Source organism: Ananas comosus, linkage group 3 (genome assembly GCF_001540865.1).
Source record: "Ananas comosus cultivar F153 linkage group 3, ASM154086v1, whole genome shotgun sequence".
Classification (NCBI taxonomy): domain Eukaryota; kingdom Viridiplantae; phylum Streptophyta; class Magnoliopsida; order Poales; family Bromeliaceae; genus Ananas; species Ananas comosus.
Window position 1 is genome coordinate 1,487,933 of NC_033623.1, and position 14,062 is coordinate 1,501,994.

General features: G+C 41.1%; 1 long non-coding RNA gene across 2 annotated transcripts in view; it reads left to right on the forward strand.

Moving 5' to 3' along the window:
- LOC109707228 overlaps nt 1–13,766 on the forward strand; it is a 23,964-nt gene extending 10,198 nt beyond the window's left edge. Inside the window, exon 3 of one of the 2 annotated variants that reach the window (XR_002215446.1) lies at nt 13,568–13,766. This is a non-coding gene — a long non-coding RNA (uncharacterized LOC109707228). Of the gene's footprint in view, nt 1–494; nt 554–13,567 lie in introns of those variants that run through there. The other variant, XR_002215444.1, reaches the window with a different exon arrangement.

A 14,062-nucleotide genomic window follows, 5' to 3' on the forward strand; every position in this document is an offset into this window, starting at 1 on the left:
GGGTACGTTACCTGTTGGGTGTGAGAGAGTTTGAGTCGATTACTTGACTTTGCTAGTTGGAGCCTGATTGAGCTCGACAGAGATACGCTGCATACTCGTTGGGTAGCGCCCGAGTGCCACTCCGGAGTCAGGCTTTGTGCTTTCGCGTTGGTGTCGCTCATGCCAGTTGGACTTGCTCTCCACAAGACCAGTTAGTGTGGGGGTAGCTGGATAGTCGCAACGGGGCAGGGACGGGTGTATTCACAGTCCCAGGGACGGGTATGTTTACAGTCCCGATTGGATTGGGTCAGATTTGACATTTCCTATAATTGGTTAGTATAGAGCATGATAGTGTAGTGATTGATAGCGGTAGAGTGTATTTCCTGCTTTTCCTACTATTTTTGCTCCCTTCTGTAGACTTAGTGGGTAGATCGATGTTGTTTTGGGCGGCACCCACTGAGGACTACCTGTTTTTACAGTAGTTCTCACGCCCAGTTGTTACTCCTGTTTTGCAGAGCCACAGGTGCCGGCTGCTGCATCTTCCGCCGATCAGGATCGAGGCAAGGGCTTTGCGAGCTAAAACCCTACCCGACAGTCAGAGCTAGAGGTTTTCCACTACTGCAGGTAGTTGTTGTTTTGGAGTTTATGTACATAGTTGTTTAACTCGCCAGTGCGAGTAACCTTGTATTTTGGATTCTAGCTATGTATATGAAACTCAGTTATTTAGTTTTTTTGAGCAGCTCTATGCTACTGTTTGTAGTATCGTATTTCTACAGGTACTTTGACGCTTCGTATACAAGGAAAATTTCTTTGTATACGGCGGATTTGTCGGCGTGCCCGGGGAACGAGATATCCGGGGCGTGACAGGAAGAGGAGGTGGCGCCGCCCTCGTTACCATCGTCAAGGGCCGCCGGCACCTGTGGAGAAGGAGATAAGAGTAAGAGGAGGTGGCGCCGCCTTTTCTACGTTGTCGCAGGCCGCGGAGGCAATAAAGGAGGCGTTGAGGGTCAGAGAAAAAAAAAGAACAAAGAAAAACGAAAAAAGAGATAGGAAGGTCGTTTCTGTGTTTCAACGCTTCGTGCAGCGCACGGGGTAAAAAGGCTCGCGTTAGTGAAGGATGGGGGTCAGAGGGGGAAGGGGAGGAGAGGTTCAAGAGAAGAGGAAGAAAAAGAAGAAGATGATGCAATGAGAGTCGGAGAATAGTGCAATTTTTTCTATAACAGTATAGTTTTTGTCGAAAAAGTGTAACTTTATTTTAAAGAGTATAATTTTCATTTCAAAGAATTCAACGTTTATATTAAACAATGCAATTTTCTTATAAAATAGTGCAATTTTATGTTAACGGTGCAACCTTCATCTTGTTTTTAATTTTTTTATTTTTAGACTTTTCGGTAGTAGCAACAATAAATAATGATTTTCAAAGAGATTTTTTTTTTTCTTTTTTACTTTTTATTCTTTTTTTTTTCTACCCTCTGCATATTTGTTCGCTTCTTGGAGATGGGCGCGACTTTTTTTTTTTCTCACCCTTATGGGCGGCGAGTACCTTCTTAGCAACGACCTCAGCGCTTTAGTCCGCTCTCCCTTCACCCGGGCCGCTTCAAGTTCTCCTTCTCCTTCTCTGGCACTGGCGGAGGCAGAGGCGGAGGAGGCAGTGCCGCCCTCGTTACTGTCGCCGAGGGCTACCAGCACTAGCAGAGAATGAGATAGAGGAAGAGGAGGTGGCGGCGCCCTCGTTACCGTAGCCAAAGGGAGGCGGTGGAGGAGACAATGAGAGTCGGAGTTAAAAAAAAAGAACGAAGGAAAAAAAAGAGCGAGAAAGAAATAAAAGTATTTTGGTCAGTTTGTTAAAAATTTGGTCCGAATCAGGAAAATCCAAAATAGCAGTCCACTTTTGCAAAATTGCACAACTAGTGGATTTTTTTATGCAAATTGGCCTTTTATTATTCATGTTATTTCTACTTGCCATTTGATTTCTTTTTTATTTATTTTGTGAAGAATGCATATCAATAGGTTTCCTATTTAGTGCGAGAATCCCGCTGAGTGACCAACACCTTCGAAAATCTCTATACACTACAAAAGAACTAAATATAAGAACGTTTTATAGACAACGATTGAAAAAAGTGTCTCCAAGCGTCCCTGTAATATAGCAACTACCAACGCTTTAAAAAATATCATCATATAAACTTTTTATTGTATCAAACTAATTTATTAAATGATAACTTTATTATTACTTTTAATTTTTTAATATTTTAAATGTCAGAATTTACTACAACAAAAACGGTGTATAGCGACACTTTAAATATTGGTACAGATAAAAAAAAGTGCTGATGGCTAAACTGCCGACACTCTTTAAAAGTGTTGCCATATATGGGGTGGCTATATGTAGGGCCGCTTTAATGTTTGGCACCCACTCCTCCAGGGTCCTGTGGCGGAGGGTCACGTGGCGATCATAATCCTCTAAGATCCCTGCGAGATTGTTGTGGCCGAACTTTAGCCGCCGGAATCCTATCTCGTCGGCTGCGGCGGCGGAGGAGGAGAAGGAAAGATGGTGGGTGTTTTTTTTTTTTTTTTTTTTTCTATTTGTAATCGGGTTGAGGGTGTCTGGGTGGGGTTGGTTGAGTATAAGAAATTTTTATTTTTAATTGTATTGGACTTTATATTTAGGTCTTAGTAGATTAATTTTTAAAAAAATTGGCATAAGTATAGTACATCGTCGAATCGAAAGCTCTATCATTGAAAATAACTTATAGAGTACGAGGGCTCCAATACTCATAATAGTATAGTAGCTATGGTATATATATATATATATATATATATATATATATATATATATATATATATATATATAGAGTTTTGCTAGAATGCTATCGGTAGTAAACGGCTCGGTTTACAACCGATTTGTTTTTGATGATAGAGCTTCCAAATTGATGATCGGCACCATTAAATATGATCTAAACTATTTAAACTATCTGGAAATCAAATTTCACACATTTTCGATATTGTTCTCTTGTCCATCAAGTGAATAGAAAAATGAATGGCTGGAAATGAATATCTTTCAAAAAGTGATGATATAATTTTTATATTTGAGATATAGAGTCTAGATCTTATTTTAAATAGTTTAAAGAATTCTCTAACAAAAATTTAGTTGATTTGAACTCTTCTATACCGTTAAACGAGTAAACGCATCATATCGGCCATTAAAATTATAGATTTTGTGACCCTTTGATCGTTCAGTTAGTGATGCCAAAAAATCATGAAATTTGATTTCTAGATAATTTAAATGGTCTAGATCATGTTCAACGGTGTTGATCGTCGATTTTGAAGATCTATCATCGAAAAAAATCGGTAGTAAATCGAGCAGTTTACTACTTATAGTAGCCCAGTCACACTATATATATATATATATATATATATATATATATATATATATATATATATATATATATATATATATATATATATATATATATATATATATATATATATATAAAATTAAGTTACTATACTATTAATAGTTTGGTGATATTAAGTTTCGGCTCTTGGATGAAGGAATGTGCAGTTAGAACGATAGTGGTCTTCTAGAATTGAGTGGATGGTTGGTTGAATATTATGATCTAATTGGTAGAAATGGTCAAAAGAGTATATCTAACAGTGGAAAATTTGATAGCACCAAATGCTTGGTACTATTATAGTATAGTAGCCGGACTCTATGTATATAAATATATCTAGGGTTTAGCTGGAATGCTATCGGTAGCAAAGGGACTCTGTTGCCTCCCATTTATTTTCGATGATAGAGCCTCCAAATCGACGATCGGTATCGTTGAATATGATTTATACCACTTGAAGTATTTAGAAATCAAATTTCAACTCATTTCGATATTATTAACCTAATGATCAAAAAGTTCAAAATTTATAATTTTAATAGTCAATATAAAGCATTTTTTTATTTAACGGTGTAAAGATATCCAAATCAATTGAATTTTGATTAGAAAATTTTTTAAATTATTTAGAATAAAATTTATACTCTCGATCTTGATTACAAGACTCCTATCATCACTTTTTAGATGATATTTATTTTCAGCCGTTCATTTTTGTGTCTACTTGATGGACAAGAAATAATACCGAAAAAGTATGAAATTTGATTTTTAAATGCTTCAAGTGGTATAGATTATATTCAACNAAGAGAAAGATACGCTAAAATACTTAATAGTATGTGAATAATGTTTAACACATACTTTTTGACCGGTGGATGCCTAAGATTTTGTAGGTGCATGGTTAGTAGAATAGTAATAAATCAAGGGTGAAATAGTGGATAGTAAAGATAATATGAAAATATTCACTGATACAGAAAAAATATGGAATGATATATGTAACAAAAAAGAAAAAGTTATCCATTAAAAAACAGGAATTTAAACTTTATTCCTTTACGTTATTTGTTTTGTGTAAGAAAAAAAAGAGAAACCAACATTTTTTTGTCAAAAATGAGGTTGGTTTATCCAAAAATTTACAATAAAAAATTAAATTTTGAAAAAGTTAAATACATCTGTCATATTTTGTTGGAAAATATCTATCATATCGTAGCTCAAATTTAAATAGTTATTGCTAGAAAATTTATATAAACAATTATATATATATATATATATATAGTATAATAATATATATATATATATATCTAATTATATATAATATATATTGAATATCTTTATATATTTTTCAAATTCCCACGAATCCAAAATTTCAATATGTGTTTTAAACTAAACGTATCGAAATTTTAGTTCACCTTTAATTGAAATTTAAAATTTAACTAATCCACTTTAATTAAAACTTTAATTATTTGAGTTAGATAGTAAATAAATTCTATAATTATCAATTATTAGATTATTACAATTCTACCAACTCCCACTAACCTCATATAAGTTAGTGCTTGATTCGTATAAAGAAGAGGGTAATAAGCTCTTATTTAGCTACCCAAATGCTATTTTTTGAGTAGGAGGTTGTAGTTTTTCTTTATTTCTAATAAGAAGGAATAAGGGTGGAACAGCTGTTCCACTCTCCTCTGAAAATAAGCTTAATTAAAGTTTAAACCTAACTTTGATTATTATAATTAATCTATTTTAATATATTTAAGTCCTTATCTATTGCTTAATTAAATAGTTAAGGGATTAATTAATTTATTACCTATGGTTAAGTAGCTCATTAAAAATTAATAATTTAATGTGTTTATCTAGTAACTAATATTTATATTGGTCAATTAATTAATATTTTGACTAATTAAATTAATTTCTTACCTAATCATCTAACTAATCATCTAACTAATCAAATAATTTACTAATCAAATAAAAAATTAAGTTATATTTTAGAATTAAATAATATAATTAATTAATAATAGATTTTTTATTATCTTATACAATACTCATAGATAATAAATGTGGTATACGCGACTAACCCTAATTTATTTGTAGGCAAGGTACTACCTGGTGATGCAGCTAACATTATTTCTAGATTAAAGGCTTTTCCGTGCATCATGTGGTGGGTTGAGAGAATCCCAGTGCCATATAGCTCCAAAAAAATAAACCTTTATTTTTTGAGCAGATTCTTTTTTATTGACATTATTTTTAAATGAACGTATGAATCGAATAATATGGTATCTTTCTCTCTAAAAAAAAAAAAATTGTTCTTTAACGGTGAATGCGTGAATTACAATTAAAATCTCTTCAAATAAATTGAACTTAAGAAATTGATCTAATTAGAAACAGCTAGAAATAAGCTTAAGACTATGCCCATCCCTAAAATACATGAGAGCGAAATATGAACTAAAAATGATTAACTCATATGTAGGTACGGTCTACAATATTTACCACCTCAGAGTTTAATACTGAATATATATATATATATATATATATTATCATTTTTATCAACCAAAATTTATTTTTATCCACTCTCGCCTGGTGAAAAAGATAGTAGAAAACAGGTTTGGACAAAAAATAAAGGCTTAATTATAGTATAATATTATTTATACTGTACTTTAGAGTTTTTTATTTATTACACTTTTTTTTTTCAAATATACCATGAAAATATTACGTTTTTTCAATCTTTACATTACATACAATAAATTAATAATAGTATATAGCTATGCTAAAAAATACTGCTTGAAATTAGCAAAACACATATTAGGCACCTTTTGACTAAAAAAAAAAAAGTTAAAAATAGTTTGATAGATCTTTCAATGAGTCTATTATTAAGGCTCCATTTTGATATTCTAGCTATCTTTCTAATGCCTCTTAAAATCGAAAAAAAAAAAAGCTTCTCCCTAAAGTATAAGATTTGTTATCGTAATTTAAAGATTAGCGAGAAAACAATGGTTTAGTGATATCTTTAAAGAAAAAATAAAGTAAGGGGTAGCAAATAGAATTAAATTTGAAGTATAATATACAAATCGATAAAAAAAGTTAGTTTAATGACGTTCATAATAAATCAAAATAACATTGAATTATAATATATTGGTAGTTGGATGTAATTAAACTTAAAATAATGGGCACACTGAACTTTGCCGAATTGTTGTTCAAAAAATTATACTTAATTATTTTGCGATTTAATTAGCATTCAGTTTTCTACTTGCCATCATGTTGTTTAAAAAGTTACACTTAACTATTTTATAATTTTATTTTTACTTAACCGTAAAAATTTATTATTAAACAAGGTATCACACGACTCTCAACAAATTTTACTTTACTATCCTATTTAACGTCATATTTTTTTGAAAAATAAAAAATAAGTTATAAAATAATTAAATTTATTTGTTTGAACTATCTGGTAATAAACTAAAGAGGAATATAAGGGACAAATTAAAGTTTGTCCTAAATTAAATTTTGGGCGGAGTGAGTGATTGAAGGGGTTCCTGTTTTGGCCTGAAAAATTATGTTGGCGGCAGACGACATAATTTTGGAGGAAAACAGGGGCCGCCTTCCAGACTTTCGTTGATTGGGTCGAGAGTGTTTGTATTGTATCTGATCCCGTTCTGTTTCTTTCAGCTATGTATCGTCGCCGAGGTCGACTGTCATTACGGGAGCGTGCCCAGTTGATGCAGGATCGTGTGGGACCTTCCGAGATGCCAGAGTAGACGGAGCACAGTACTCGACCGGAGGCGAGTGTACCCTCTGTTGTGGAGCCGAGTGCCCGATCTGAGGCTAGCGCATCCCCCGATCTGAGTGCTTAGTTAGCTGCCTTGACTGAGATGACGAGGCGGCAGGGGGAGTTGTTGGAGAGGATGTGCAAGAGGGTCGTTCCACACCCGAGTTCAGCACCGAGGGCCCCAGAGGCAGCTCCAACTCCTACTACTTCGGTAGCAGGACCGGCCGCAGCTATACCCCCACCAGTGGAGGTTTCGGTGGCGCTAGTTGCGCCTTCTAGAGGGCCAGTGCAGATGACTGAGGCCGAGCAGGAGAGGTTGACTAAGAGATTTGCTCGTTTTCGCCGTTTTGACCCGCCGATCTTTGATGGCAGCTGCACAGAGGCGTGGGTTGTTGAGGGCTGGGTCAGTGCGATGGAGAAGCTCTTCGAGGATCTATTCATTCCAAAGAGGGAGCAGGTACCTCTGTGTGTTCACTGCTTGTCGGGCGACGCTCACGCCTGGTGGAGAAGAGTGAGGCGAGATTACGGGCTGGTAGCACTGGAGATGCGGTGGGACGAGTTCTGTGGAATGCTGTTTGGGATGTATTTTCCAAACAGTGTGAAGCAGAAGCTCGAGGAAGACCCAAAGAGGATCTAGCAGGGAGATCGGTCAGTGCAGGAGTACATTCGGGAGTTTACTCGACTCCTGAACTGTGTTCCATTCGTGGCTAGAGACGAGGCGCAACGGGTGTATCTTTTTTAGCAGGGTTTGAGACCCGAGATTTTCAGATTTGTCCATGCGCAGAGGTTGAGGACCTTGGATGCATCTATGGAGCAAGCACTTTGGGTTGAGATAGGTGATGCTTCGATCCGGGAGAGGACCCAGTTGCAGGGGCAGAGTCAGGACAGGAAGCGCCCAGTCACAGATGACGGAGGACAGTCGAGCAGCAGGCGTCCACCGAGACCTACACGAGCACGTTCCCAGGGTCGTGGATCTTCGGGACGTCAGCGTTCTAGGGGACCTCGTCAGCAGAGGCAGTTTCAGGGGCCACAGCAGTATGTGATTTGTGGGGGATCGCACGGGGCCCGGCAGTGTGAGNTTTCAAATGATGGAGGGCAGTCGAGCAGCAGGCGTCCGCCGAGGCCTCCACGATCACGCTCTCAGGGTCGTGGATCTTCGGGACGTCAGCGTTCTAGGGGACCTCGTCAGCAGAGGCAGTTTCAGGGGCCACAGCAGTATGTGATTTGTGGGGGATCGCACGGGGCCCGGCAGTGTGAGCAGCGTGAGGGCCGGTGTTTTGGGTGTGGACAGCCAGGACATATGAGGTCAGCGTGTCCCCGAGCAGCATCACCAGCCCCATCCACCGCATCATCGCAGCCAGCATCCCCACAGTTTTCGGGAGCAGTTCCGAGTTTCCGTCAGGAGGACAGGTTGTCTGTGCCGCGTTAGGCTGAGCGGCGACAGCAGGCTCTGAGTGGCAGAATCTATGCAGCTTAGGTGGAGGACTCTACAGCAGCCGACCGGGTGGTGGCAGGTATTGTTTTGATTTTCAGCATTAGAGCTCATACCCTTTTTGATACCGGAGCATCTCATTCTTTTGTTAGCCGAGCATTCGCATTGTTGTATGGTCTAGAGTTAGGAGCATTGTCACAGGCACGAGAGGTGCAGATCCCAGACCATGTTTTGCAGGTTGTCGAGTGTTGCTGGTCTTGTCCGGTGCAGTTGGATTCGTGGATCATGCCCGCAGACTTGTTGGTGTTAGGACAGCTGCAGGACTTCGACGTTGTGCTCGGTATGGATTGGCTGGCGCGGTACTATGCTACTATCGATTGTGGAGCGAGTACAGTGACGTTCCGCGAGCAAGGCCAGGAGGAGTTCACTTTTAGAGGGTGCAGAAGCACGCTGTTTGCCACCTGGATATCTTCGGCGAGGGCTCGACAGATGCTGAGTAGTGGATGTATTGCTTTTCTAGCGACGGTTGTAGAGGTGCCTATGGCGGCGCCGTGACTCGAGGATATCCCTATAGTCCGCGAGTTTCAGGATGTGTTTTTTCCTGAGTTGACTACGATGCCGCCGGAGAGGGAGATAGAGTTTGTGATTGATGTAGTTCCTGGAACTGCACCAATCTCGAAGGCACCTTATCGGATGGCACCGGCAGAGCTGAGAGAGTTAAAGGCACAGCTTCAGGATCTGATGGATAGGGGGTTTGTGAGACCCAGTGTGTCTCCATGGGGAGCGCCGGTATTGTTTGTGAAGAAGAAGGATGGTTCACTTAGGCTGTGTGTGGATTACCGGGAGCTAAATAAAGTGACCATCAAGAACACGTATCCTTTGCCGCGCATTGATGATTTGTTTGATCAGTTACAGGGATCTTGTGTCTTCTCGAAGATTGATCTCCAGTCAGGTTACCACCAGTTGATCAGTGAGGGCCGAGGATGTTCCCAAGACTGCTTTTCGGACTCGGTACGGGCATTATGAGTTTACAGTGATGTCTTTTGGATTGACAAATACCCCTGCCGTATTCATGGATTTGATGAATAGAGTTTTCAAGCCGTTCTTGGACAGATTTGTGATAGTCTTCATCGACGATATCTTGATATACTCCCGGAGCGATGCCGAGCATGAGCAGCACTTGAGGATTGTCCTACAGCTTTTACGAGAGAAGAAGTTGTATGCCAAGTTAAAGAAGTGCGAGTTCTGGTTACGAGAGGTAGCTTTCTTGGGACACGTGATTTCAGCAGAGGGGGTACCAGTGGACCCGAGGAAGATTGATTCTATTTGGGATTGGCCCAGACCGACGACGACGACTGAGGTGAGGAGTTTTCTGGGACTGGCAGGATATTACTGTCGGTTTGTGGAAGGCTTTGCGGAGCTTTTCACACCCCTTTCTCGATTGACTCGAAAGGGGATTCGGTTTGTCTGGAGTGATGATTGAAAGAGGAGCTTTGATGAGTTGAGACAGAGATTGATGTCAGCTCCTATCCTTGCCCTTCCTGTGATGGGGGAAGGATTTGTGATCTATAGTGATGTGTCGCACAGTGGATTGGATTGTGTGCTGATGCAGCATGGTAGGGTAATTGCTTATGCTTCACGGCAGTTAAAGGATTATGAGAAGAATTACCCTACGCATGACTTGGAGCTTGCCGCGGTTGTCTTTGCCTTGAAGTTGTGGCGGCATTACTTGTACGACGAGCACTGTGAGGTTTTCACCGATCATAAAAGTCTTAAGTATCTATTCACTCAAAGGGAGTTGAATTTGAGACAGCGCCGGTGGTTGGAGTTACTGAAGGACTATGACATTAGTATTCTATATCACCCCGACAAGGCGAATGTAGTGGCAGATGCGTTGAGTAGGAAGGCAGTGCAGAGTTGGAGTATGTTGATTACTCAGCAGAGACCGTTGCTTGAGGAGTTGCAGCGGCTGAGACTTGAGATATTGTCCCCTGGGTCTACTGCGATACTGATGTCTCTAGTTTTGTTGCCCACTCTGTTGGATAGGATCCGTGAGAGACAGAGTGGAGATCCATACCTGTTGAGGATTCGAGAGCAATTAGACATGGGGCAGGCTGAGGGTTTTGCTGTGGACAGTTCGGGAGTACTACGGTACAGGGACCGACTGTGTGTGCCTGTGGATTCAGAAATCCGAGAGGACATTTTGAGAGAGGCTTATTGTTCTGCTTATACGGTTCATCCGAATGGAACCAAGATGTATAAGGACTTAAAGGCACAGTTCTGGTGGAAAGGAATGAAGATGGATATTGGCAGGTATGTGGCTCAGTATTTGACTTGCCAATAGGTAAAGGCCGAGCATCAGGTGCCTGTTGGCAAGCTTCAAAACTTACCAGTACCCGAGTGGAAATGGGAGCAGATTACGATGGATTTTGTTGTGGGGTTACCGAGTGCACAGGGTGGCTACGATGCGATTTGGGTGATAGTGGACAGACTGACCAAGTCTGCTCACTTCTTACCAGTTCAGACCACCTGGTCCAGAGAGAGACTCGCGCAGCTATACGTGGATGAGATTGTCAGGCTACACGACGTGCCGGTATCAATTGTATCAGACAGAGATCCGAGGTTCGTGTCCTAATTTTGGAGGAGTCTTCAGACAGCCTTGGGTACTCAGCTGCATTTCAACACGGCGTTCCACCCACAGACAGATGGTCAGTCAGAGAGGACCATTCAGACTCTAGAGGACATACTGAGGGCATGCGTCCTGAACTTTGGAGGAGGGTGGTACCGACATTTGAGACTGGTTGAGTTTGCGTACAACAACAGCTATCAAACGAGCATTCAGATGGCTCCGTTTGAAGCGTTGCATGGACGCAGATGTCGATCCCCTTTATTTTGAAGTGATGTGGGTGAGAGAAGGACATTAGGGCCTGAGATCTTGCTAGAGGCTGAGGAAAAGGTGAGGATTGTCCGACGACACCTTTTGACAGCCCAGAGCCGCCAAAGGAGCTACTCTGATACCCGGAGGTGAGACTTAGAGTTTCAGGTTGGAAATCATGTATTTCTCAAAGTCTCGTCGTCCAGAGAGATTCGCCAATTTGGAGTACGTGGAAAGCTCAGTCCACGTTTCGTTGGCCCTTTTGAGGTATTAGAGCGAGTGGGACCAGTTGCATACAGGATCGCTCTACCCCCGCGACTAGCTGGCATTCACGATATCTTCCACGTCTCTGCATTGAGGAAATATATTTTCGATCCATCTCACGTGATTGACTTCACTCCACTGGAGATTGGCGAGGATCTGAGATACGATGAGCGACCGTTGCGGATTCTTGCTCGGGAGTCGAAAGAATTGCGCAACCGGGTCATCCCGTATGTAAAGGTACAGTAGAGTAATCACGAGGAGCGGGAGGCGACTTGGAAGCCTGAGACGGTGATGAGGGAGTCCTATCCCTATCTATTCGATTCCTAGAGCTGAGGTATGTTTAAGTTTCGAGGACGAAACTTTTCGTAGTGGGGGAGGTTGTGGTATCCCTAGAGTTCCCTAGTTGAGGCTTGTCGACAGCTCTGGAGAGTGTCGGGACAAGTCGGAGTCGCGTTGGCGTGAAATACACGCAATACGAGCTCAGCCGGGACGTGAGAGCAGGACTTGGCATTGGAATCTGCAAACAGCAGATTTTCTGATGGTTGTATCGGTACAACCATCAAGGCGTACCGGTACACTTTCTGTACCGGTACAACATCAGGGGTGTACCGGTACACTTCGACAGATTTCGCGTAGCTGCTCTCGGGTTGCCATTTGTACCGGTACACTTGCTCGTGTATCGGTACACCAGGGTAGGTAAGAGGCTTTTTGGTAATTTCTTGCCTCGTACGTGTCGTTCCTTCCGTCCCTCACTACTTAGGCTGTGTAGTGCTGAGAGAGAGTGAGCTATCTGTTTCTTCTCCTCTCTCTCTCTAGCTTGGTCCGATCGTGAGGAGCTCGGGTGGAGTTGCCGTGGAGCATTTCGTCACCGACGTCATGTTGCGGAGCCGTTCGAGAGCGCGCTTGTTGCCGTAGCTTTGCGAGGAGACCGGGCGAGGGTGTGATTCCGCCGTTCTCGACGTCACACCGGATTGGATTTAGCTTTGAGGCGGGTTAATCATCAGTTTGTCTTCTAAGTATATAAATATCGTCGGCATGTGTAGTTCTAGCTTGTTGCATATTCGGTTGGCTCAATTCATAGATTTTGGACATATGTATATGTAATATCTGAATTTGGAGCTTAATATTGTGACTAGATATTGACACATGTTGGACTTGAATTTGACTCAGGAGAAAATCGCGAATATAACATGTCATATGTTTACACTACCAGATTTAGCTCTAGGAGCCGTTATGTTTTTGTATCGACGTAGTATCCGTGGGGTGGATACCCCAGGTAGTGTAGTTAGTTGTTACGCTCATGCTGGGATGCCGAGCCTATTTTTTACAGTAGTTTCAGACTGTTCCGGATTGTTGGGTGCCGTTGGGACTGACGGTGGACCCGGTTTGCTGTTTTAGCATCAGATTGCGCTAAGGGCGCGTGACTTTTAGTTGGTAGACCAGTTGAACCCAGTGTACTCGACTATAGCCTGCGAGAGCCTGATTGAGCTCGACAGAGATACGCTTGCATACTCGGTTGGGTAGTGCCCACGAGTAACACTCCGGAGTCGGGCCTAGTGCTGTTGCGTTGGTGTCGCTATGTCCTGGTTGGACTTGCTCCACTAACTACACAGCGGGGGTGGTTGTAGTGTTGCTTCGGCAGGCGGGACGGGTGTATCACAGTCCCTGGATAGATTGGGTCAGCATTGATATTTTACTACAGATGATTAGAGTAGAGCATGATAGTGTAGTGATAGTTAGCTGTAGACGTTTTTCAGCTTTCCTACTATTCTTGCTCCTTTCTGTAGACTTAGTGGGTGGACCGATGATTGTTGAGGGCGGCACCCACTGAGGACTACTTATTTTTACAGTAATTCTCACGCCCAGTTGTTACTCCTCTTTTGCAGAGCCTGCTGTTCCAGTTGCTGCTGCCTCTGAGACCGATCGTGGCAAGGGCGTTGCCGGTTAGAGCCCTTCCCAGTTGTGTATGTTCGAGAGGATACCAGTTTCAGGTAGTGGTTTTGTTTCTGTTGCAGTTCATGTACATGCAGTATAAATAACTCGCTGGAGCGAGTCTTTTGTACCTGGATTTTATATGTATATAAAACTGGCTTTTGTTTACCTGTTTTTCTTCCAGCAGCTCTATACTACTGTTTGTAGTATTGTATATTCTACAGATACAGCTATCGCTACGTGTACAGGAGAAATTCCTTTGTTTTCGGCGGATTTGTCAGCGTGGCCGGAGAATAAAACATCCGGAGCGTGACAATAAATTTATTAATTTATTAAATTATTTTTAATTAATATTTTATTGTTAATTAATTATATAAAATATTTTAAATTTAAAATCCTAATTACTCTTATTCTTGCTATTTCAATGTAACCATCCAAATATCATTTGT